The sequence below is a fragment of the Arachis hypogaea genome, chromosome 18 (genome assembly GCF_003086295.3).
Source record: "Arachis hypogaea cultivar Tifrunner chromosome 18, arahy.Tifrunner.gnm2.J5K5, whole genome shotgun sequence".
In the NCBI taxonomy this organism is placed as follows: Eukaryota; Viridiplantae; Streptophyta; class Magnoliopsida; order Fabales; family Fabaceae; genus Arachis; species Arachis hypogaea.
Window position 1 is genome coordinate 63,347,964 of NC_092053.1, and position 23,013 is coordinate 63,370,976.

Consider the following 23,013-nt stretch of genomic DNA (forward strand, 5'->3'; position numbering starts at 1 on the left):
GCTTAGCTTTTGAGGAGGAAAGTACTTGGCTAAGAAAGCCGTGACCGGCTTATCCCAAGAGTTCAGGCTGTCTTTGGATTGAGAATCCAACCATAATCTAGCTCTGTCTCTTACAGTAAAAGGGAAAAGCATGAGCCTGTAGACTTCAGGATCTACTCCATTAGTCTTAACAGTATCACATATCTGCAAGAATTCAGTTAAGAACTGAAAAGGATCTTCAGATGGAAGTCCATGAAACTTGCAGTTCTGCTGCATCAGAGAAACTAATTGAGGTTTCAGCTCAAAGTTGTTTGCTCCAATGGCAGGAATGGAGATGCTTCTTCGATGTAAATTGGAATTAGGTGCAGTAAAGTCACCAAGCATCTTCCTTACATTATTATTATTTTCGGCTGCCATCTCCTCTTCCTGTTCGAAAATTTCTGAAAGGTTATCTCTGGATTGTTGTAATTTAGCTTCTCTTAATTTTCTCTTCAGAGTCCTTTCAGGTTCTGGATCTGCTTCCACAAGAATATTCTTATCCTTGCTCTTGCTCATATGACAAAGAAGAGGGCACAGAAAAATAATAATAATAATAGAGATCCTTTATACCACAGTATAGGGATCCCTGTGTGAGTAGAAGAAGAGGGGGAGACAAAGAATGTAATGTAATGGAAGAAACACAACTGTGAGGAGGGTTGAGATGTGAGATGAGATGTTAGTAAATGAATAAATAAATAGAATAAGATGGGAGAGGGAGAATTTTCGAAAAATATTTTTGAAAAAGAGTTAGTGATTTTCGAAAATGGTTTTTGAAAAATGTTAGTATTTTTCGAAAATTTTTTAAAATTAAAAATAAAAATAAGAATAATTAGTTAATTAAAAAGAAATTTTTGAAAAAGAGGGAAGATATTTTCGAAAATTAGAGAGAGAGAGTTAGTTAGTTAGTTGAAACAAATTTTGAAAAGACAAGAAGTTAGGAGGTTAGAAAAGATATTTTGAAACCAACTTTTTGAAAAAGGTAAGATAAGAAGATATTTTAGAAATTAGTTTTGAAAAAGATTTGATTTTTAAAATCTCAATTAATGACTTGATTCATAAGAAATCACAAGATATGATTCTAGAACTTAAAGTTTGAATCTTTCTTAACAAGCAAGTAACAAACTTCAAATTTTTGAATCAAAACATTAATTGATTATGTTATTTTCAAAAATTTGATATAAAAATAAGAAAAAGATTTTTGAAAAATATTTTTGGAATTTTCGAAAATAACTAAGAATTTTGAAAAAGATTTGATTTTTGAAAAAGATTTTGAAAAAGATAAGATTTTCAAATTGAAAATTTGATTTGACTCATAAGAAACAAGTTGATTTTAAAAATTTTTGAAAAAGTCAACTCAAATTTTCGAATTTGATGAGAGAAAAAGGAAAGATATTTTTTTGTTTTTTTTTTTTGAATTTTTTATGATGAGAGAGAAAAACAACAAAAAGACTCAATGCATGAAAATTTTGAATCAAAACAATGAATGCATGCATGAATGATATTAATGTCAAGATGAACACCAAGAACACTTTGAATGTCAAGATGAACATCAAGAACATATTTTTGAAAAATTTTTTGATGCAAGGAAAACATGTAAGACACCAAACTTAGAAATCTTTCATGTTTAGACTCTACGACACGAAAAATGCACATGTAAAACAAGAAAAGACACAAAACATGAAAATCATCAAGATCAAACAAGAAGACTTACCAAGAACAACTTGAAGATCATGAAGAACACTATGAATGCATGATATTTTCGAAAAATGCAAGATGCATATGCAAGTGACACCAAACTTATGATATGACTCAAGACTCAAACGAGAAACACAAAAAATGTTTTTGATTTTTATGATTTTCTAATTTTTTTGGCTTTTTTTCGAAAATTATATGAAAAAGAAAAAATAAGGATTCCAAAACTTTTTTACATGAATTCCAGGAATCTTGCATTCTTAGTCTAAAGCTTCAGTCCAGGAATTAGACATGGCTCATGAGCCAGCCAAGCTTTCAATGAAAGCTCCGGTCCAAAACACTAGACATGGCCAATGGCCAGCCAAGCTTCAGCATGTAATTCAGACATGACACGCCTGACATACTCATTCCCAAAGGAATTAGACATGGCTTTACAGCCAGCCAGGCTTCACATGCTTCATGAAACACTAGAATTCATTCTTAAAAATTTTGAAGCCATAGAATAATTTATTTTTGAAAACATTTTTATTATTTTCAAAAACAAAGGAAAAATTTTTGAAAGATTTTTGAAAAATTTTTGAAAAGAAAACAAAAAGAAAGTTACCTAATCTGAGCAACAAGATGAACCGTTAGTTGTTCAAACTCGAACAATCCCCGGCAACGGCGCCAAAAACTTGGTGCACGAAGTTGTGATGTCCAGGCTCAAATAATCCCTGGCAACGTGAGCAACTTGGTACGCGGAATCGTGATTACACTTTAATTATGTAAAATTCATCGCTCTTTCTTTCCCTGGCAATGGCGCCAAGAACATGGTGCCAATACCATGGTTCACAACTTCGATACAACTAACCAGCAAGTGCACTGGGTCGTCCAAGTAATACCTTACGTGAGTAAGGGTCGAATCCCACGGAGATTGTCGGTATGAAGCAAGCTATGGTCACCTTGCAAATCTCAGTTAGGCAGATATAAAATGATAATGATGTTTTCAAATAATAAATAATAGAATAGGGATAGAGGTACTTATGCAAATCATTGGTAGGGACTTCAGATAAGCGAATGGAGATGCTTTTTGTTCCTCTGAACCTCTGCTTTCCTGCTATCTTCATCCAATCAGTCTTACTTCTTTCCCTGGCTGGCTTTATGCAAGGGCATCACCGTTGTTAGTGGTTACATCCCCTCCTCTCAGTGAAAAATATGCTCACATGCTCTGTCACAGCACGGCTAATCATCTGTCGGTTCTCGATCATGCTGGAATAGGATTCACACTCCTTTTGCGTCTGTCACTAACGCCCAGCACTCGCGAGTTTGAAGCTCGTCACAGTCATTCAATCATTGAATCCTACTCGGAATACCACAGACAAGGTTTAGACTTTCCGGATTCTCTTGAATGCCGCCATCATTCTAGCTTACGCCACGAAGATTCCGATTAAGAGATCTAAGAGATACTCATTCAGTCGAAGGTAGAACGGAAGTGGTTGTCAGGCACGCGTTCATAGGGAATGATGATGATTGTCACGTTCATCACATTCAGATTGAAGTACAAATGAATATCTTAGAAGCGAAACAAGATGAATTGAATAGAAAACAGTAGTACTTTGCATTAATATTTGAGGAACAGCAGAGCTCCACACCTTAATCTATGGAATGTAGAAACTCTACCGTTGAAATTACATAAGTGAAAGGTCCAGGCATGGCCGAGATGGCCAGCCCCCAAAACGTGATCACAGGATCAAAATACAATCCAGGATCCTAAGATGGTCAAAAAGACGTCTAATACAATAGTAAAAGGTCCTATTTATAATAAACTAGCTACTAGGGTTTACATGAGTAAGTAATTGATGCATAAATCCACTTCCGGGGCCCACTTGGTGTGTGCTTGGGCTGAGCTTGAGTGTTGCACGTGTAGAGGTCCTTCTTGGAGTTGAACGCCAGTTTTTGTGCTAGTTTGGGCGTTCAACTCTGGTTTTGGCTCCTTTTCTGGCGCTGGACGCCAGATTTGGGCAGAAAGCTGGCGTTGAATGCCAGTTTAAGTCATCTATTCTTGGCCAAAGTATGGACTATTATATATTTCTAGAAAGCCCTGGATGTCTACTTTCCAACGCAATTGGAAGCGCGCCATTTCGAGTTCTGTAGCTCCGGAAAATCCATTTTGAGTGCAGGGAGGTCAGAATCCAACAGCATCAGCAGTCCTTCTTCAACCTCTGAATCTGATTTCTGCTCAAGTCCCTCAATTTCAGTCAGAAAATACCTGAAATCTCAGAAAATCACACAATCTCATAGTAAAGTCCAGAAATGTGAATTTAACATAAAAACTAATTAAAACATCCCTAAAAGTAACTAGATCCTACTAAAAACATACTAAAAACAATGTCAAAAAGCGTATAAATTATCCGCTCATTAATGAGTAACTAACTTCCCTCTCATTGAGAGAGGGAGCTCTGTTGTACTTGATGGATTGATATTAGTGAAATTCTTCTTCTCTTCATCTTCTCTTTGATTTGCTAGAAGGAATTTCATTCTTAATGCTTAGTATTCAATTATTATGGGAAAGAGATTTAATGCAATTGGGTTTCATGGGAACCTTGGAAAAGGAAACATGAAACCATGCTTGAAATCCCTTCTCACACTAGAGTAGAATCTGGGTTTTGGTGTTTGGATATGTGACATATAATCCTCCCTCTACTTGGACCTATAATGGTGTGTGGTATAATCAGGGACCAAGCATATCTCTCTTCATGAGCAATTAGACCAAGGAATTGGCTATTGATCAAGATCTAAGAGATTGTGACACCAAGGGATTGAAGCTCAATCAATCATGATTGCCAAGAGGTTAATGAGTTGCATGATTGAAGGGGATATAAGCTAGATTCAATTTAAAGAGACAACATCTCCCAATCTCAATGAATTTCCCCATTCTTATCTATCCATTTCTTTACAGCTTATTTTTACATTCAGCAATTCTCCATTCCCATTTACATTCAAGTCATTTATGATTCTGCCATTTACTTTCTGCCATTTATATTTCTGCATTTTATTACTTTTCTTTATATTCTAGTCATTTACATTTATGTCATTTACAATTCTGCACTCTACAATCCTATTGATCTGCTTGACTAATTCATCAATTGATTAAAACTGCTCAAATTTGCCAATCTCTGTGGATACGATCCCACTCCACTGTGGGTTATTACTTGACGATAATTTTGGTGCGCTTGCCAAAAGGACTAATTCACCAATTTTGAAGGGGGTGTGAATTCTAGTCATCAGGAGGCAATGATCCCAGTGGAGATTGAAGAAGGGTCGCCTAGAGTAATCCACTATAATGAAGAAGCCAACTTCCAACTTCAAAGGGAAGAACTCGACCTACTTCCAGAAGTCCAAGAAAGAGCTCGGATCAGAGAAGAAGAATTAAAATGTCGAATGGCTTCGAGATACAATCAAAAGATAGTGCAGTGAGGTTTTGCTGAAAACGACCTCATCCTAATCCGAAATGATATCGGAACAACTCGACCTGGAGAAAGAAAGCTGGCAGCAAACTGGAAAGGACCCTACCGAGTCATAGAAGTACTTAGAAAGGGCTACTACAGACTGTCCGAACTCGATGGGCAAGAGCTTCCTAGGTCATGGCACGCCTGCAACCTAAGAAGGTACTATAGTTAAGGATAATAAAGGATCTTAGGATAAGGCGCACTCTTTTTCCCGAAAAAGTTTTTTAATGAGGCGCCAAGCCAAGACCTACATATTGCCCAACTTAAAGGGATAAAACTCCCACCAGTATATATTTGCATTTTATTTTGAATAAAATCTGTTTAGATCTTCTACAAATTCTCAAGGCGCATTAATCTGAAACATTCATCGTCCGATTATAAAGCTACCGATCGGCAGAAAGTGAAAATCAAATTCACTGCACGATCACGATAAAGACCAACAGAGATGAAAATCAAATTGATTAAAAGGTCGACCTAACGAGGATTAAACCCAATTTCTACAAAATCGGCAAAGATGAAAACAGAATAATGCAAGTTATCGAAAGTGATCCATAGAAAGGACCTGACGAGGTCTTAATAAAATGGATTGCTAAAAAATAACTTAAAGACTGGCTGACGTAAAGAAGTCGGATCAGTCGCAATAACCAAAGTTATAAGTAAATCCCTGGAAAGAGGTCTGGCCAGCCCTATAAAACAGGATTACTATAACTTCAAAGGGACCGACATAACGAAGTCAGCCCAAAATATAAAGTTATAAAAGTAATCCCTGAAAGAGACCTGAACAAGGTCCAAGAAAGAGGATTACAAAAATAACTTAGAAGGGTCCGACATGATGAAGTCGGCCCAAAATATAAAGTTATAAAAGTAATCCCTGAAAGAGACCTGAACAAGGTCCAAGAAAGAGGATTACAAAAATAACTTAGAAGGGTCCGACATGATGAAGTCGGCCCAAAATATAAAGTTATAAAAGTAATCCCTGAAAGAGACCTGAACAAGGTCCAAGAAAGAGGATTAAAAAAATAACTTAGAAGGGTCCGACATGATGAAGTCGGCCCAAAATATAAAGTTATAAAAGTGATCCCTGAAAGAGACCTGAACAAGGTCCAAGAAAGAGGATTATAAAAATAACTTAGAAGAGACCGACATGATGAAATCGGCCTCCCACAAACAAGTTATGAAAGTAATTCCTAGCAGAGACCTCACAAAGGTCCAAACAAAACGGATTACTAGAAATAACTTCAGTCCAAAATGAGGAAGCCGACATACCAGTTGGATCCAAACATCCACAACCTCAAAGGAATCAAGCCACAAGTATGAAACACAAAGGCAATCCAGAGAGGTCGAGTAACAAGGCTTCAACACTACCAAAAAACCTAAAAAAGGTACCAAGATAGATGAAAACAGACATGATAATAACATGCTCAAAGAGGCTACCAAAACCAGCCCCAAAAGCTTGGAAACTACTTTGTTTTTCAAAATAAAGTTGCTAAACAAGCAACTAGGAAAGTAGCAAATCCAGAACCACCATTTACAAAATATAAAGAGTTCAAAAGCTCACAAGCTGGGCTATCCACACAAACATCCAGAAAAATCATTGAGGATCCAAAGGCTTCTTAGCAGCATCAACACGGGGTGAAGGAGGACGAGTCTGAAGAGGCACCGCATCCACAGTCCCATCATCCCGGTGCAAGATTTGACAATCAGGTTCTGACTCGGGGTGATTGGCCTCAACTGAAGGAACTGAAGAAGTCGGCATAACAGAGGTCTTGGTGGCAGGCACAGGAGGAGGTTCAACATCATCGTCATCAGGGTCGTCAGGGACAATTCTGCCATCCTTTACAACATTGTCTAGGCTGAAGAGAGTAAGGTCAAGTTTGGGGGCAAGAACCCGAACCTGCTCCTTCAAGTTCTCATAAGCAGCATTTATGCTGCCTATAAGGTGACCCTAGAGCTCGGCATAATAAGCCCGGGCAGACTCCAACTCCTCCCTGAGACGCATCACTTCCTTGTAGGTCGTGACATAACTTTTCTTATGCCTCAATGCCGTGTCTTCAACCAACTTCACCGAAGCCACCAAAGCAACAGAACTAGCCTTTTCACCCTCCAATTCCTTCCCCAACTTGGTCACTTTCACTTCAAGCTCCTCCTTCAAACCCTTTATTCGGTCAAACTCCTGCTTAGCCTCCTCCATGAAGGCTTTGGTGGCATGAAGTGGAAGATCTTGGGCAGTTCTGTACAGGGCAGCTCCCATATGTACCATCTTAATGCTACTCCGAGTTATAAAATCTAAATGGCGAAGAAGAGATACATCATCTATAGGGAGGGCACCATAAGGACCGATCTGCTGGTCGACAAACCCAACAGCGTCGAAATCAGGCGCATCCAGATTGAAGGGTTCAACAGTTCGAGGTCTTTTGGAAGGAGGAACGACCGGAGGGTAAGAAACAGTGGTAGAGGATGGCAAAGGATCAACTACACAGACTCGAGGAGTAGGGATCGTTCTCCTCGGTCCAGGCGAGCTCAGCACAGATGGCTTCAGCAGAACCTGAGAGGATCCTTCCCCATCCACCCTGGTCGAGATGTTCTGAGCCACAGTAGCCTTTCTCGCTTTCTTGAAAGCCTTCATCGATTCATTATTCTTGGCCATCTCTGAAAAATGAAAATCAACAGTTTTACAAACCAGAAAAAGAAGAAGGCAGCAAAAAAAAGAAACAAAACATATCAAGTAAATACCCAATGCAGTTCGGACAAAGGATGGGTCCCCCAAAGATTTTTTAGTGTCCAAATGAGGAGGTTCCCCCCAAATGTCCTCCAAAACAATTACAAAAGTCTGCTCAATTTCGTCAAGCATCTCCCACGTATAACGGGATACCACTACATTCTGCTGCCAACACAAGGGGAAGGCTGGCTCATCATTCGCTTCCAGAAAAAAGGGCCGAGCTCCCTCAACTGCTCGGACCTTGAAAAACTAATTCTTGAAGTCCCTAAAGGACTCGTCATACATGGCAAAAACCTTATACCCTTGTGCAGATCTAAAAGAAACCCATGAGGCTTTCTTTTTTGAAGAAATTACAGGCTTAGTTAAAACAAATAAATGAAGAAAAAAAGTTTGAGAAGGAGTAACGTCCAGCTCTTGGCAAAGAAGCTGAAAAATCTTGATAAAGCCCCAGGAGTTCGGATGGATCTGAGACGGAGCTACATTACACGACCACAATAAATCGGTCTCAAAAGAAGTGAAGGGAAAGGTTACATCCAACTGGCTGAAAAAATAGTCGTAAGCATAAAAGAAAGGGCGCTCCCCCTGGGTCAGAGCAGGGAAGCAAACCCTCTCCTTGGAATCAGGTGCTACCAATTCATAATTCCTTTCCTGATCTCTACTCTTACAGAGGCGGTGATGTTTCCTAAGCTCCATACAGAACTCAGCATTCACCACAGAAACACACATTAAAACAAGGGAGTCCAACCAATCGGACATCCCCTCAGGAACCTTAGAAGATGTCTCTATAATATTTTTACAAGAAGACATGGCCAACTAGTCATACAAATAAGAAAAGAAGATTGGATTACTAAAAAACATCTCGGATGAAATCAAAACAATTCGGCCAACATAATCTAGCGCAGTACAAGCAACAAAAGGAAACCCCAGGACCCACACCAAAGATCCAGGGGCATCCTTTGGAGGCAGTTACAGAACAAGGACTCAGGAAAACCTACATGCCTACACCTCGATACAGGAAGATAACGATCCTTTTTCAACTAAGACGATACTCTAAATAGAAAACCATGAGCCATCAAAATAACTACCCTCCAAGACCCACAGTCTCAGTCATAGTCAACAAACGAAGCAACCAAATAACAAAACGTATCAAGAAGAAGGTATCAAAGACACAATCTTTTTTGGGAAAATAAAAAGCATCGTTATCTTCTACAAAATTCACCAGCAAAGAAAACTATCAACATAGGTGAAAAACATCAAAAGGAGATATCTTTTGAGAAAGAAAGCAGGTTCATGCAATTCGTAAAAGAAGAAAAAATAAACGGTATGAACCCTAGAGTACAGAAGGACCATTTCAAAAGCAAGAAAAACCCCACAACAGTAAACAAGCAGATGCACGGTGATACAAAAGGTTCAAACTTTCCAAAAAGCCAAAAACAGAAATGACATAACGCAAGCGACAAAGAAAGTAAGGAAAAACCAACTTGGAAAAAGCAGAAAGCTTCGAAAGAAAGTTGAAGATGGGAAATGGAAGCCGAAATCGCCCTTCCGCAGCCAAAAAAAGCACTAACAATAACCAAGCAATGTCACAGGGAGAAACGCGAAAACTGCAAACTCCAGGCGAAAACAGAAAGAGAGAAAGAAATGGGAAGTTACGGAGAAGAGAAACCATTTTTCTGAGTGTGAAAATTCAAAATAGAGAGGCTAAGAGAAACGGGGCAATTAAAAACCAATTAATGAGGGTATTAAACCCTCGCATATTCCCAAGGCTAAGAGCGCTAATACAAAAGCACGCGCTTTTAAAAAGAAGCAAAAGAAAACGTTCCGTATTCAAAAAAGGAGAACTCTACAAAGATGAAGTCGATAAAATGCTCGAGTTCGGCTTCACCAGAGAAGGATCGAAGTCCTAAAACTAAGACTCGACCTCAGAAAGAAAGACCGAGCTCGAGCAGGGGCACTGTTCATATCCTGGGTCGAGTTATCCGACCCGGGATGTTTAGCAACAAAGCGACCGACCTCTTTAGGTCAGACTATCCGACCTCTTTTAAAAGAGCTCGGCCAAATTGCCAGGAAAGCCCAATAAAGGGCCCAGATAGAGGAACACGACCCAAATCCAAAGGCATCCCAAGCCTATAGAGATAAGGGAGGTCCCCTTGAAGATAAGATGACCTCACTCAAAGATAAAGATAAGATAAGATAACTAATTTATCTTATCTAAAAAGGTCACTCCATACCATTATAAATACACTAGAGCACCCAGGTATAACTCATACTCTGATTCTACTAAAAACCTGCTTAATACCCTTGCTAACTTAAGCATCGGAGTCCCTTGCAGGTACCTCCCACCATCTGGTAACGAAGGATCAGCAGTGCAGCCAAGCTCAACAAGTCAGATACGATAGCTCCGGCCGCCACTCAAAGCCGGACATGTCATCTCTGATCAGCACAGAAGATCTCGTCCGAGATCGACCTACAGTTTCAGGTAACCCACGGAACAGAAACCATAAGCTCATGCATTAAAAAGACCTAGAATAAAAACAACCTAACTAAAACAAGTGAACTATTCACAATATCCACATATTAACATAACCAACATTAAGGCACATATTGCAACCATTCCCCGACAACGGCGCCAAAAACTTGATGTCGAGCTAATCATCGGTCTAGAAATTTTCAATGAAAATCACTTAGTAGTATAGTTCCAAACCGACAACTAACTCTCAATCAAAGTTTAATATGGTTGTCACAAGTTTAACCCCAATAAAAATTAACCGAGAGTATTACTCCTGGGTCGTCCTCAAGAGAATGGGCAAGTATGTGTATCAAAGTCAGCTAGAATTCCAGGGTTGAAAGACATTTAAGCAAGAATTTAAACTTAACAAAACTTAACAAGCAAGAATCTTAAATTGCAAGAAATTAATTCAAGACAATTAATGTAAAAGTTAAGTAAATGATGATCTAAGAAGACAATGTATAAATCTAATTCTATTCTAGAACTAAATAAACAAATAAAAGCAACTAGAGCAAGAATTGAGTAATTAGAATTTTGGATTTTCATGTATGAATGGCAAAAGCACACTTGGCTAAGGCATAGAAATTGAGATCTCCATCCGTGTCCACTAACCATATATTGACAATTACGAGGGACCAATCCTATCAAGTCTACTTATATGCTTGAAGTATGTCAAATAGGCTTGATCAACATCAATCCATAAGTCCCAACCTATCTACTAATGAACTTAGTAGTGGGTTAGTGTTAATGGATATCAAATTGACCAAAAAGGGTTCCCAAATCATCAATCCACTTAGACCCATTGACTCAAGATCAGTCAATTCCCTTAGCCTAGGCCAAGAGTATAGAAAACTACTCCATAATTAATAAAAACATTTTGTCAAACACTTGGTAGGCAATAACTAAAGATATAACCAAATTGCAAAATCAAAGAGAAATTGAAACTACCAACTAACAATTAACAATAATATCAACCCAACTAAAATTATAGAGCATGTAAACATCAATGCATTAATGAAAGTTCAAAATCGACAAGGTTAATAAAAAGGAAAATGAAAGAAGAACTAGGAGAAGAACACAATACTAACACAAGATCTAAGCAAAATTATAACTAGAAAAACTAGAGTTAGAACAAGAAAACTAAAATCAACAACTCCAATTCAGAAATTCAACAATGCAAATGATCAAAAAACACTAAGCCTATAGAGAAGCAAGAGTTTCTCTCTCTAGAAACAAAGGACCAAAAACTAGCTAAAATTATGCCTAGTATGTGTATGCTTCCTTGCCTCCTTTCTCCCATCAACTCTTGGCCTTTCCCCATTCAAAATCCAATTGGATTTGGGCCTGGAGCTTCTCAGAAATCGCCAGCCACGTTTTCCATAAATGAGTCACGTGCTGAGCGTCACACGTATGCGTCGGTCACGCATGCGCTTCGCCTGAGCTCTTCACAAGCCACACACACGCGGAGGGTCATGCATGCGCATCAGCCAAATTTCGCAATTTTCACGCGTACGCGTCATGCTACGCGTGCGCGTCGGGGTCAGCTTTCCAAATCTCTATTCTTCATGCTCCTTCCATTTTTGCATGCTTCCTTTCCATTTTCTAAGCCATTCTTGCCCTATAGATCCTGAAATCACTTAACAAGCATATCACGGCATCGAATGGTAATAGGAGAGGATTAAAATTTAGCATTTTTAAGGTTAAAGAAGCAAGTTTTAAACTATGGGGCATAATTAAGAAGGAATAAAAAAAACATGCAATTTATATGAACAAGTGTGAAAAACATTGATAAAACCCACCAAATTCAACACAAGATAAACCCTAAAATTGGGGTTTATTAAGTTCCTTTAGGACAATAAACTAAAAAATTAATCAAAGTACACCTACAACGATTAGTCCATCCATCGGCCATGATAGTACATCCAGTTTGTTTCCAAATCTTATAATAACCATCAATCATTTTCCTCACATCCTCAACCAATTTACTCAACAAATACCCACGGACTCTTGGATAATTTTTCCCTTTATACCCTGCACCCATGCTTGCAATAGCATCAATCATTGGCTGATAATAAGCTGAACTAACCGCATTAAATAGAACTGAGGCATCCATCATCTATTTTGCAATAGCAATATCATACTTCTCCACAATTTCTTTGCTTTGAAGAACACTTTTGATAGTTGCTTGAGCTCCGGGTGTTGTTGCTGATGGAAAATAGGATTGTAATCCTTTCATTTGTTTTCCTTTTCTAGAGCTAGGTGCTGGAACTCTGGATTTTTGTTGTTGTTGCATCTCATTACGTTCGATCTCGTCAAATTCTCTTTAAACTTCATCACAAGCATTATAACTTTCTGCATATTGTTCTTGAGATTTTCTTTTCTTGCTCCGAAGCTCTTCAATGCTTTGATGGAATTGGTGTCTCACTGCAGTTGGCACCTTTCGACATGACTTAATATCTCCTCCTTTTCTAGCCAAATGAAGCTTAAACCAATGAATTCCTCTACCCCCTATTAAGCTTCTCACAATAGGTCCATAACCTTTTCTTTCGCAAACATTTTCGTCCTCAACGAAGGAAAAATACATTCAAGTCCCTCACTTCCGAAAAACGTGGACATTTCAATCCTTCCGTTGAGTTCAGGCGTTTGGACTGGACGGAAAAGTCTGACCTGGCAAAGGTGACGCTAACCTGGCTGTTACGGAGGCCACGTGGCAGAGATTAATTCGAAACAGAACATATAAGTCCCCACAAGGAAAACGACACCGTTTTTGTAACCTCCCCCAATCTCTGCCCTTTTCTTCTTCCTACGTCCTTTTTCCCTTCCATTCTTCTTCCTCGGACCCTGCCTCCATCACCGCCGCACAGCCGCGCCTCTGTCAGCCACCATTAACGCCGGCGACCTCCTCCTTCCTCTTTTCTCGCGTCTTCTTCCCTTTCTCACTCTCTTACTCTTATTAGTCTCTCTCTCTTCTCACCCTCCTTCCAAGGTGAGATATACGAGGGCGAAGAAACAGAATCTAGAGAGATATACGAGGGCGAAGATGATGATATAGATGATGAGGATGGAGATGAAGTTTTTGTTGAATGAATACACAACATGGAATCGGAATAAACCCTTGGGAGGGATGACTTAGGGGCTATGACAATCTCCTTCATATGAGAAGAGGAAACTTTACGCCTTAAGGCACTCCAACTACTCTCTCTTGCAGGAAGATGGGTTTCATGTTAATCCTCTGATGATGGAAATGGTGGCATAAAACCTCCAATAATAGCTTTTTGGAAAACTTCATAATCAACATCATAGACTCCGCACTTTCCTCTCACCAGGCTGAACCTTAGTACTTGATTTGAAACTTTCTACTTTACTGTAAGATTTATCCATCAAAGGCAAGAACCTTGAGAAAACTTCCCAAAAGTCAGCAGGTTCATGAGCTTCCCTAATCACTTTAACAGGTCCTTTCACTTTCTCATAGCGAATAATCTGACCAACAGCACCTCTAGCATCCCTTTCCATGATGGGATCACACTTCATACCAATCCAAACAAATATTGCAATGGGAATATGTACAAAAAAAGCTCCCCTAGAGTCCAATGCGAAAGGCGAAGGATCCATTAACATTTTGGGGACGAGATGCAAAGGATCATAAGGCGAGTGTGGAGCCATCCTATACATCCTAAGCAAAGAGGTAGGACTAAGAGGAACTGCATGCACCCTCTTCTGGCACTGCAACAACTGGCAAGCAAACCCCATATTCGGATCGGCAATACCCCTTGCAGCCTTCACCAACTGAAAAGCATCATCAAAGCTCTGTCCTTCCCTCCACATGAGGTATGCAATCACCAACGAAGTAGACCTAGACACACCTTGACAACAGTGCACAAACACCCTACCACCTTGTTCCCTAACATCCTCAAAGTAATCAAACATATCATACAAGATACTAGTAATATCCTCTGAAGGACTATCCTGAAGCCATAATGTTCTATACACAAAATCAGCCTTAAAATACTCGGGGCACACAAAACCAACACAGTTCAAGATATGAGTGATCCCATTCTGTTTCAATATATCCCTATTCTTAGCAACAGCATCACTACCAAGGTAAACATGTTCAGCAACCTTTGAACACTCCTTATCAAAAAATGCAATTCTATCCCTCTTCAAGAGTTCACTAACACCATTATTGTTACAACTATTATTATTACCACTACCATTACTGCCATTATTGCAATTCCTATCATTGTTCATCCGAATTGAGGAGAGATCAAGTTTTAACCTTTCACCAGGGTTACCTCTCATGCCGCCACCGGGGGTCAACGGTGGCTGTGGGGGCAACCACTTCCCAATGTCATCAGAGTTCGCCTGCGGCCACTCATCGAGGCTCCGCCGGGCTATCGAAACGGCTGGAGGGGCAGCAGGCTCGACCGGGACTTGGAACTCTGCTGCGATCGCGGCGTAAGTGGCGGCGGACAGAACTTGCGATTCTGGCCGGTGACAGTGTCTTCGCCGCAGGAATTTGGATCCGCCTCACCGGATGGGTTATTGCTAGAAGCGGTGCCTGTGCGAGAAGAAGGAGGAGGTCGCCGGCGTTGATGGTGGCTGACGGAGGCGCGGCTGTGCGACAGTGATGGAGGCAGGGGCCGAGGAAGAAGAATGGAAGGGAAAAAGGACGAAGGAAGAAGAAAAGGCAGAGAAATTTGAAAGATTGGGAGAGGTTACAAAAACGGCGTCGTTTTCGTTGCAGGGACTTTTATGTCCTATTTCGAATTAATCCCTGCCATGTGGCCTCCGTAACGGCCAGGTCAGCGTCACCTTTGCCAGGTCAGACTTTTCCATCCAGTTCAAACGCCTGAACTCAACGGAAGGATTGAAATGTCCATGTTTTCCGGGGGTGAGGGAGTTGAATGTATTTTCCCTTCGTTGAGGACGAAAATATCCGAAAAAAAAAAATGGTCAGGGACCTATTTGTCCTTTACTCATTAAAAAAAAACTTCCGAACCGGCCGAGTGAACAAAAACCTCCGGTTCTCTAATTTTTGTCAGAACTGGCCGATTTAACCCGATTCTCTACGATTCTATTCTTTGTCCTATCATATTGATTAACCGGATCAGTTAGGGGTCTAGTTTACCGATTTTCCGGTCAAACCGATTGGTCCAATCCGGTTCTTACAACCATGATTCTAAGTGATTTTTTTATTTTTATTTGTCAATACACAATGTATTTTCTTGATAAAAAATGGTTCTGCTTGAATAGTTTAGTTTTGTTGCTTTGATGATAGGGTAGTTCTAGGGTGGCTAAGTCTAAGAAGGCCAAAAATAGCCAAGAGTTGACCACTGAATAGGAGTTGAATACGTGGTTCGTTTTTATTGGAAAAAATGAAATTTTGTCGTTCCTTAATCTTCACGTTATTAATGTAAGCTGCGGTAACAATGGAGATAAAGTGCGGCGTCGCTCGCCAAAATAGGTCTTTAGTGGGGCAGTGGCGGTCTCTTCTCTAGTCCTTCAAGGCCTACCTCAACACGTCGTTGTGGTTTCCTGCCACAGACTTCCTTCCGATATCAACGCCTCTGCTAGACCTTGAACCCTTCTTTCTCGTTTCTCAAAGGACGAAGACCACGACTGCTCCTATCGGTGACGTGCAGGCCCAACATCGACTATCGCTGCCGACAAACAATCTCCTCAACGAAGCCCAATATGAAACTTTCGGTTTCTTATTCAAGTTTTTAGCCACCCACAGCAATGCACCTGGCAGAACCTTACCTATTTTTTAATATTATTTGAAAAAAAACGTAAATTTTGTTTCTATTCTAGCACCAATCTTTCTAATTTTTGAAATAGCTAAGCAATGCAATGATTTTTACCAGAGAGATTAAATAATGCTTAATCATGTTAGTTTTACTCATTCACGTATCTACCTTGATTAATTAGTCGATTTTTTGTCATTACGGAAATCAGCAGACGCCCAAGACTTGTCCAAACTTGCCACGTGTTATTCCCGTGTTGATTCTGTCACCTTAGCCACGCAAAAGCCTTGGCCACCACAGACGTCCCCTTGATGATGTAGGGACCCAAGTCACCAAACGAAGCTATTGGATGATTCAGTTAAAGAGTTACCTATAAAAGCCATACTCAAAAGATTGATAAAATATTCTCTAAACAATTAAATAATATAATAAAAATAATCAATAAATATTATCTTTTTTATAAGTGACAAAAAAATTTTATATTTAACAAACGATTTATATATTTGATTCGAATTTTTTTAGCAAAATTTAAATAAAGACTTAGACGGTGCACAAAAAAATGCAAAACAAAATTTAATCTATAAAGTTTTTTTTTTATTTTTTTAAAAAAAGGTCATTCATAATAATTTTTTTTTAATTTATTTGGCATAAAATTATCGAAATTTAAGAATAAAAAGTTGTTATTTTTCTAGTAATACTTACGAAATCTTGTATCAAAATATGATCTCTAAAATCTTTTTTTAAAATATATATTTAATATTTTGTTTTTTTGTACCATTTTTAAATTTTTCGAAAATTTATTTATCGTTAACATCTTTTAGAATTATTTTTATCAATGATACAAATTTTTTAGTACCATTTCAATAATTTACTCTTTAGTTAATTTTTTAAAAATAAATTTGATATAAACTAAGATATAATTTAAGCATCTATTAAACAATTTTAAACAACCTTATTATCACAATTCACAAATACCCTAATTAACATGTGTATCATTTCAGTTGAGTTTTGGCATGCATAAATTAAATTAAAATTTGATTCTTCTAATTTTAAAACGTAATGTCATTTACATAAATATGTTGATACCTCTGCACAAATGAATTACCTTTTAATTTTGCAATTATATTAATCTAAACCTATTTTCTTCTCATCTCAATGTTTTGGCTATTGCAATATATATATATATATATATATATATATATATATATATACACACTAGTACTTTATAAGATACTTCGTACCTATTAAATTATTTTTTTTTGTAACCTGATATAACAGATTTAGAATTAGTTAGTTAATTGTTGCTGTTAGTATAGTCAGTTAGAGTTGCCAGCTAGCAAAGTTAGTTAGACAGATTAAATTAATTAGCTCTTGTGTAACTATATAAAAATAAGTATGTAATACAGAAACAGATGATGAATGAACACAACTTTCATCTTCACCAAAATCCCTCTTTCTAATCTTCTCTAATTCTCTTTTTCTGCAGATTCCAATTCTCCAAATTCCAATTCACTAACAGCTTTTTCTTCACTTGCACCTTCCTTTTCTATTCATCTTTTTCTCATTCCCTTCTCCAAGTTCTTCATCCTTCACTTCGAACTCCTCTGACAGAGATTGATGAGAGCCCAAATTTCTCTAACCACGAAATTTCACATGGTGCGGTGAGCGTGGAGGAGAGATCACAGCTCTGATCAACGAGACTGAGGGTGAAAGATCTGAATCTAAAACCAAATCGAATTCATCGATTACCTTCCTCTTTTGCTTGCTTTTCGTTTTGAAGCTGTTAGACCTAATTCTTTCTCAATTTCTCAATTTCTTGAATCTACATCAATTCCTCAATCGACGATGACCACTAATCAATCGAATCCAGCCATTCCTATGGACGCACAATCAATTGCAAATTTTTTGAGTCAGATCTCTGCAATTCAAGCTAATGTAGCAAGAACTACTGTAAATCCGATGCAAGATCCAGCGAGCCCCTATTTCATCCATCTAAGTGAAAGTCTGGGTAATCCTCTCATACCTATTAAATTGAATATAAGCAATTATATTTCGTGGAGTCGAGGCATGCTTTTAGCTCTGAAATCAAAGAATAAGTTGAAATTTATCAATGGATCTATTGAAAACCGAACGAACTCGATCCACTATTTGAAACCTGGGAGAAGTGCAACACCTATTTGGTGTCATGGATAACTGTGTCCCTCAGCCCAAAAATCTCAGGAATTGTAATTTGGAACAACAACGCCTCATATTTGTGGAAAGAATTGAAACGGAGGTACTATCAAGGTGACAAGTTCAGAGTTGCTGAGTTACAAGAAGAGCTCTTCCAACTCAGGCAAGGAGATGCTACTATAACTGCTTACTACACGAAGTTACAATCAATTTGGGAAGACTTGAATAATTTCAGGCCAATTCCAAAGTGCACTCATTGTGAACAATCATGCACATGTGGACTGTGATACGAGAATTCAGAAGAGAGGATTACACAAAAAAATTTTTGAGAAGTCTCAATGACCAGTATACTGCTGTCAGATCGCAACTAATGGTGATGACTCCCATGCCTGATATAGACACTGCCTTCTCCATGCTGACACAACAGGAAAGACAATTCAATGATTGCCAAGATTCAAAGATCTTTTTTAACAAAGCAGTACCTCCTTATCAACCAACTGATGACAGAAATAGAGGGAGAGACAGAGGTAGAGGGAGATGCCAAGGAAATGATAGAGGCAGAGGTACTAGAATGCAATGCACATTCAATGACAAATAAGGACACACCATTGATACATGCTACAAAAAGCATGGCTTGCCACCCCATCTACGGCAACGACAAACTGGTAGCATCAATTTTACCACTGCTGACCCACATGCTGAGAAGAGAAATGATGATCTCAACCAAGTTAGTTTGGGCAATTGCCATAAGGAAGCTATTGAGGAGCCAAGTTATGATCTCAATTCACTCCAAAAGGAAGCAATTATCAAATTTCTCAAAGGACAAGAGGCTCAACAGCAACCTCAAGTCACAACCCAGGTTCAACACCCTCCAAACACTACTCCCATGAATCAAGGTAAAACTGTTGTTTTAAAATACAGTAGTAACATTTCATCCTTTGTTACTGCAAAATCCCCCATTCTGGGTCATAGACACAGGGGCCACTGATCATGTTACTTTTGACATGAATGATTATTATTCACACTACAAAGTAAATCCTATAATTGTTAGAATGCCTAATGGCAGCCACACGAAAAGTTGCATCATTGGCACCATTAGATTTTCTCATCAATTATTTCTTTCAAATGTGCTATTCATTCCAACTTTTGAATTCAAATTGATTTCTGTTTTAAAATTGACTGATGGATTGAAGTGTCAAATCTTAATTGATGATAAAATTTATGAGATTCAAGACCAAGCTACTTTGAAGAGGATTGGAGTAGCTAAATGTGCTGACGGTCTCTATACAATGGATAGCCAACCTTTTAATTTTGTTTCTGCAACACACAATAATCATAGCATGCATAATTCAGGAAAGTTGTCGCTCACTTTTATAATAGCACTTTCAACCAATAATAGCACTGCAACTTGCACTGCACCATCAATTCAAATAAATGCACTTTGGCATTCTAGATTAGGGCATATCCCTCCAAATATGTTGCATGTAATGCAGAAAACTTATCCCTTCATTGATTGTAATGAGCAAATAAACCCATGTAACTCTTGTCATTTAGCAAAGAAAAAACACTTACCTTTCTCTTATAGCAATTCTGAATCTAATGCTTGTTTTGATTTGCTTCATCTTGATATCTGGGACCAATTTCGGTCCCTTCCATTAATGCTCACAAATATTTTTTTACCATAGTTGATGACAAAAGTAGATACACCTGGATTTTTTGTATGAAAGCAAAGTCAGAAACTTTTGACTTAGTTAAAACCTTTATAAAATTTGTTCAAACTCAATTCAATCACACTGTCAAGTGCCTAAGGACTGACAATGGTCCTGAGTTTACTATGCAATCATTTTATGCATCCCAAGGCATTGTGCACCACACTTCATGTGTTGAATCTCCACAGCGAAATGGGATAGTGGAGAGAAAACACCAACACATTTTGAGGGTGGCTAGAGCATTGCTATTCCACTCATCTATGCCTAAATGTTTTTCGAATTTTGCTGTAAAGCATGCTGTGCATATCATCAATATATTGCCAAGCCAATTTCTCAATGACAAATCACCTTTTGAGCTTTTTTTCAACCAAATACCTGATCTGTCCAATTTAAAGGTTTTTAGATGTCCCGCCTATGCATCAACTCTTACAAATGGAAGAACTAAATTAGACCCAAGAGCACAAAAATGTTCTTTTCTCGGTTTTAAAGAAGGAACAAAAGGATTCACACTCATTGATGTGAAAACCAAAAGAATTTTCATATCTAGAGATGTTTTTTTCTATGAGAATCACTTTTCATATTGTGCCCATGATTCTGATCTTCACAGTCACACTGAAATTTCATAGCAAAATTACGACTTTGATCCTTTCACTTATGATTCTCATTACACTGACTCATTTGCTCCTAGTTTGCATCAACCACACATGCCTCAAACTCATGTTCCACTTGCACATCATTAAAACTATCAAAATTTTCAAACACTATCAAATTTGCATTCTGAATTTGTTGATCACACCATAAATGAACATGCACATTCAGCTCACACTGCTGAAGAAACAGAAAATCTTACATCACATCCATCGCATCAAAATCCACAACTACTTGAACTTAGAAAATCCACAAGAATTAAAAGGTTACCAGCCTATCTCAAAGACTATCATTGTAAAGTGAACAATTCAGTTTCTAGCTCTGCTCATCCTCTTTACAGGTATCCTATTTCGCACTCAATCCAAAACACAAGGTTTTTTCTTTGGCTGTTGATGAAAACGTTGTACTTAGTAACTATGAGGAAGATGCTACTCACCCTCGCTAGAGAGAAGCTATACAAAGTGAACTTGAGGCTTTGAAGAAGAATTAAACTTGGCAAATTACAACACTCCCTCATGGCAAGAAAGCTATAGGCTGCAAGTGGGTGTTCAGGATTAAATTCCTCCCTGATGAAACCATCGAAAGATACAAAGCCAAGTTGTTTTCAAAGGGCTTCACACAAATTAAAGGTGTCGACTTCATTGACACATTCAACCTAGTGGTTCGAATGTCAACTTTGAGAGTGGTTTTAGCCTTGGCGGCTGCAAAACAATGGCGTATCAAGCAGTTAGATGTGAATACTGCTTTCTTACACGGTGACCTACATGAAGACTATATGAGGCTTCTGCCAGGACTTCAACAATCTGAACTAGCAGCGAACTCAGTGTGTAAATTGCAGAAATCGCTCTACGGCATGCGGCAAGCTAGTAGGCAGTGAAATTTGATATTGACTGAAACATTGGGCTCGGTTGGTTTCTCCAAATCAGAATTGGATCATTCTCTGTACACCAAAATCACAGCTCAGAGGGTTACAATCATCATGGTTCATGTGGACGACTTGGTCCTGACAGGCAATGATCTTGTTGAGATTGATTCAATCAAGCAGCTACTTGATCAAAAATTCAAAATTAAAGATTTGGGGGACTTGAAGTACTTCTAAGGCATGGAAGTGGCCCGCTCATCAAAATGGATCCATCTTTGTCAATGCAAGTATGCCTTAGACATCCTCAAATACTTCGGCTTCTTAGAGTGCAAGCCAGCTAGCACTCCAATGGATTATACTTCTGCATCAAAATTGTCAAGGGAGAGCGGCAATGCATTAGAAGATCGAACCCCATAGAGACAACTAGTTGGTAGACTCTTGTACCTGACCAACACAAGGCTAGATTTAGCTTATGCAATGGGAAGACATAGTCAGTTTATTGATTATTCTATAGATGTACACCTACAAGTTGCTCACAGGGTGCTGTGATATTTAAAAGGATGTCCCTCAGTTGGTCTGTTCTTCCTGGTTGCCAATGATCTTAAACTCACAGGATTCTCGGATTCATACTGGGCAACGTGTGCAGATTCCAAAAAATCTATCACTGGCCATTGCTTCTATATTGGAAAGTCACTCATTAATTGGAAAAGCAAGAAATAGAACACTGTTGCGAGGTCATCCTCAGAAGCTGAGTACAGAGCTCTGGCCCTGGCAACATGCCAAGCTCAATGGCTATCTTACATCATGAATGATTTGGGGATGCCACAGACAGAGCCTATCACACTTTTCTGTGACAATAGATCAGCCATCCACATTGCCACTAATCTTATCTTCCACGAGAGTACTAAGCACATCGAGGTTGATTGCCACACTGCTCGAAACCAACACCTCTCAGGTCTTACACATCTCATGCCGGTTTCTTCATCGAACCAGTTGGCTAACTTCCTTAGTAAGGCCTTAGCCCCTGGTCCCTTCTCAAGCAACATTTCCAAATTAGGCATTTTGGATATTCATAGTCCTAGTTTAAGGGAGGCTGTAACCTGATATAACAGACTTAGAATTAGTTAGTTAATTGCTGCTATTAGTATAGTCAGTTAGAGTTTCCAGCTAGCAAAGTTAGTTAGGCAGATTAAGTTAATTAGCTCTTGCGTAACTATATAAAGATAAGCATGTAATGCAGAAATAGATGATAAATAAACACAACTTTCATCTTTGCCAAAATCCCTCTTTTTCATCTTCTTTTATTCTCTTTTTCTGCAGATTCTAATTATCCAAATTCTAATTCACTAGCAGTTTCTTCTTCACTTTAACCTTTCTCCTCTGTTCATCTTTCTCTCACTCTCTTCTCCAAGTTCTTCACGCTTCACCTTCGGACTCATCTGACAGAGATTG

The 23,013-nt window shown here is 38.6% G+C and overlaps 1 pseudogene; it reads right to left on the minus strand.

Annotated features, from left to right (window-relative positions):
- Positions 1-7,143: 7,143 nt before the first annotated feature.
- Positions 7,144-23,013, minus strand: part of LOC112770056 (uncharacterized) — a 61,648-nt pseudogene continuing 45,778 nt past the window's right edge.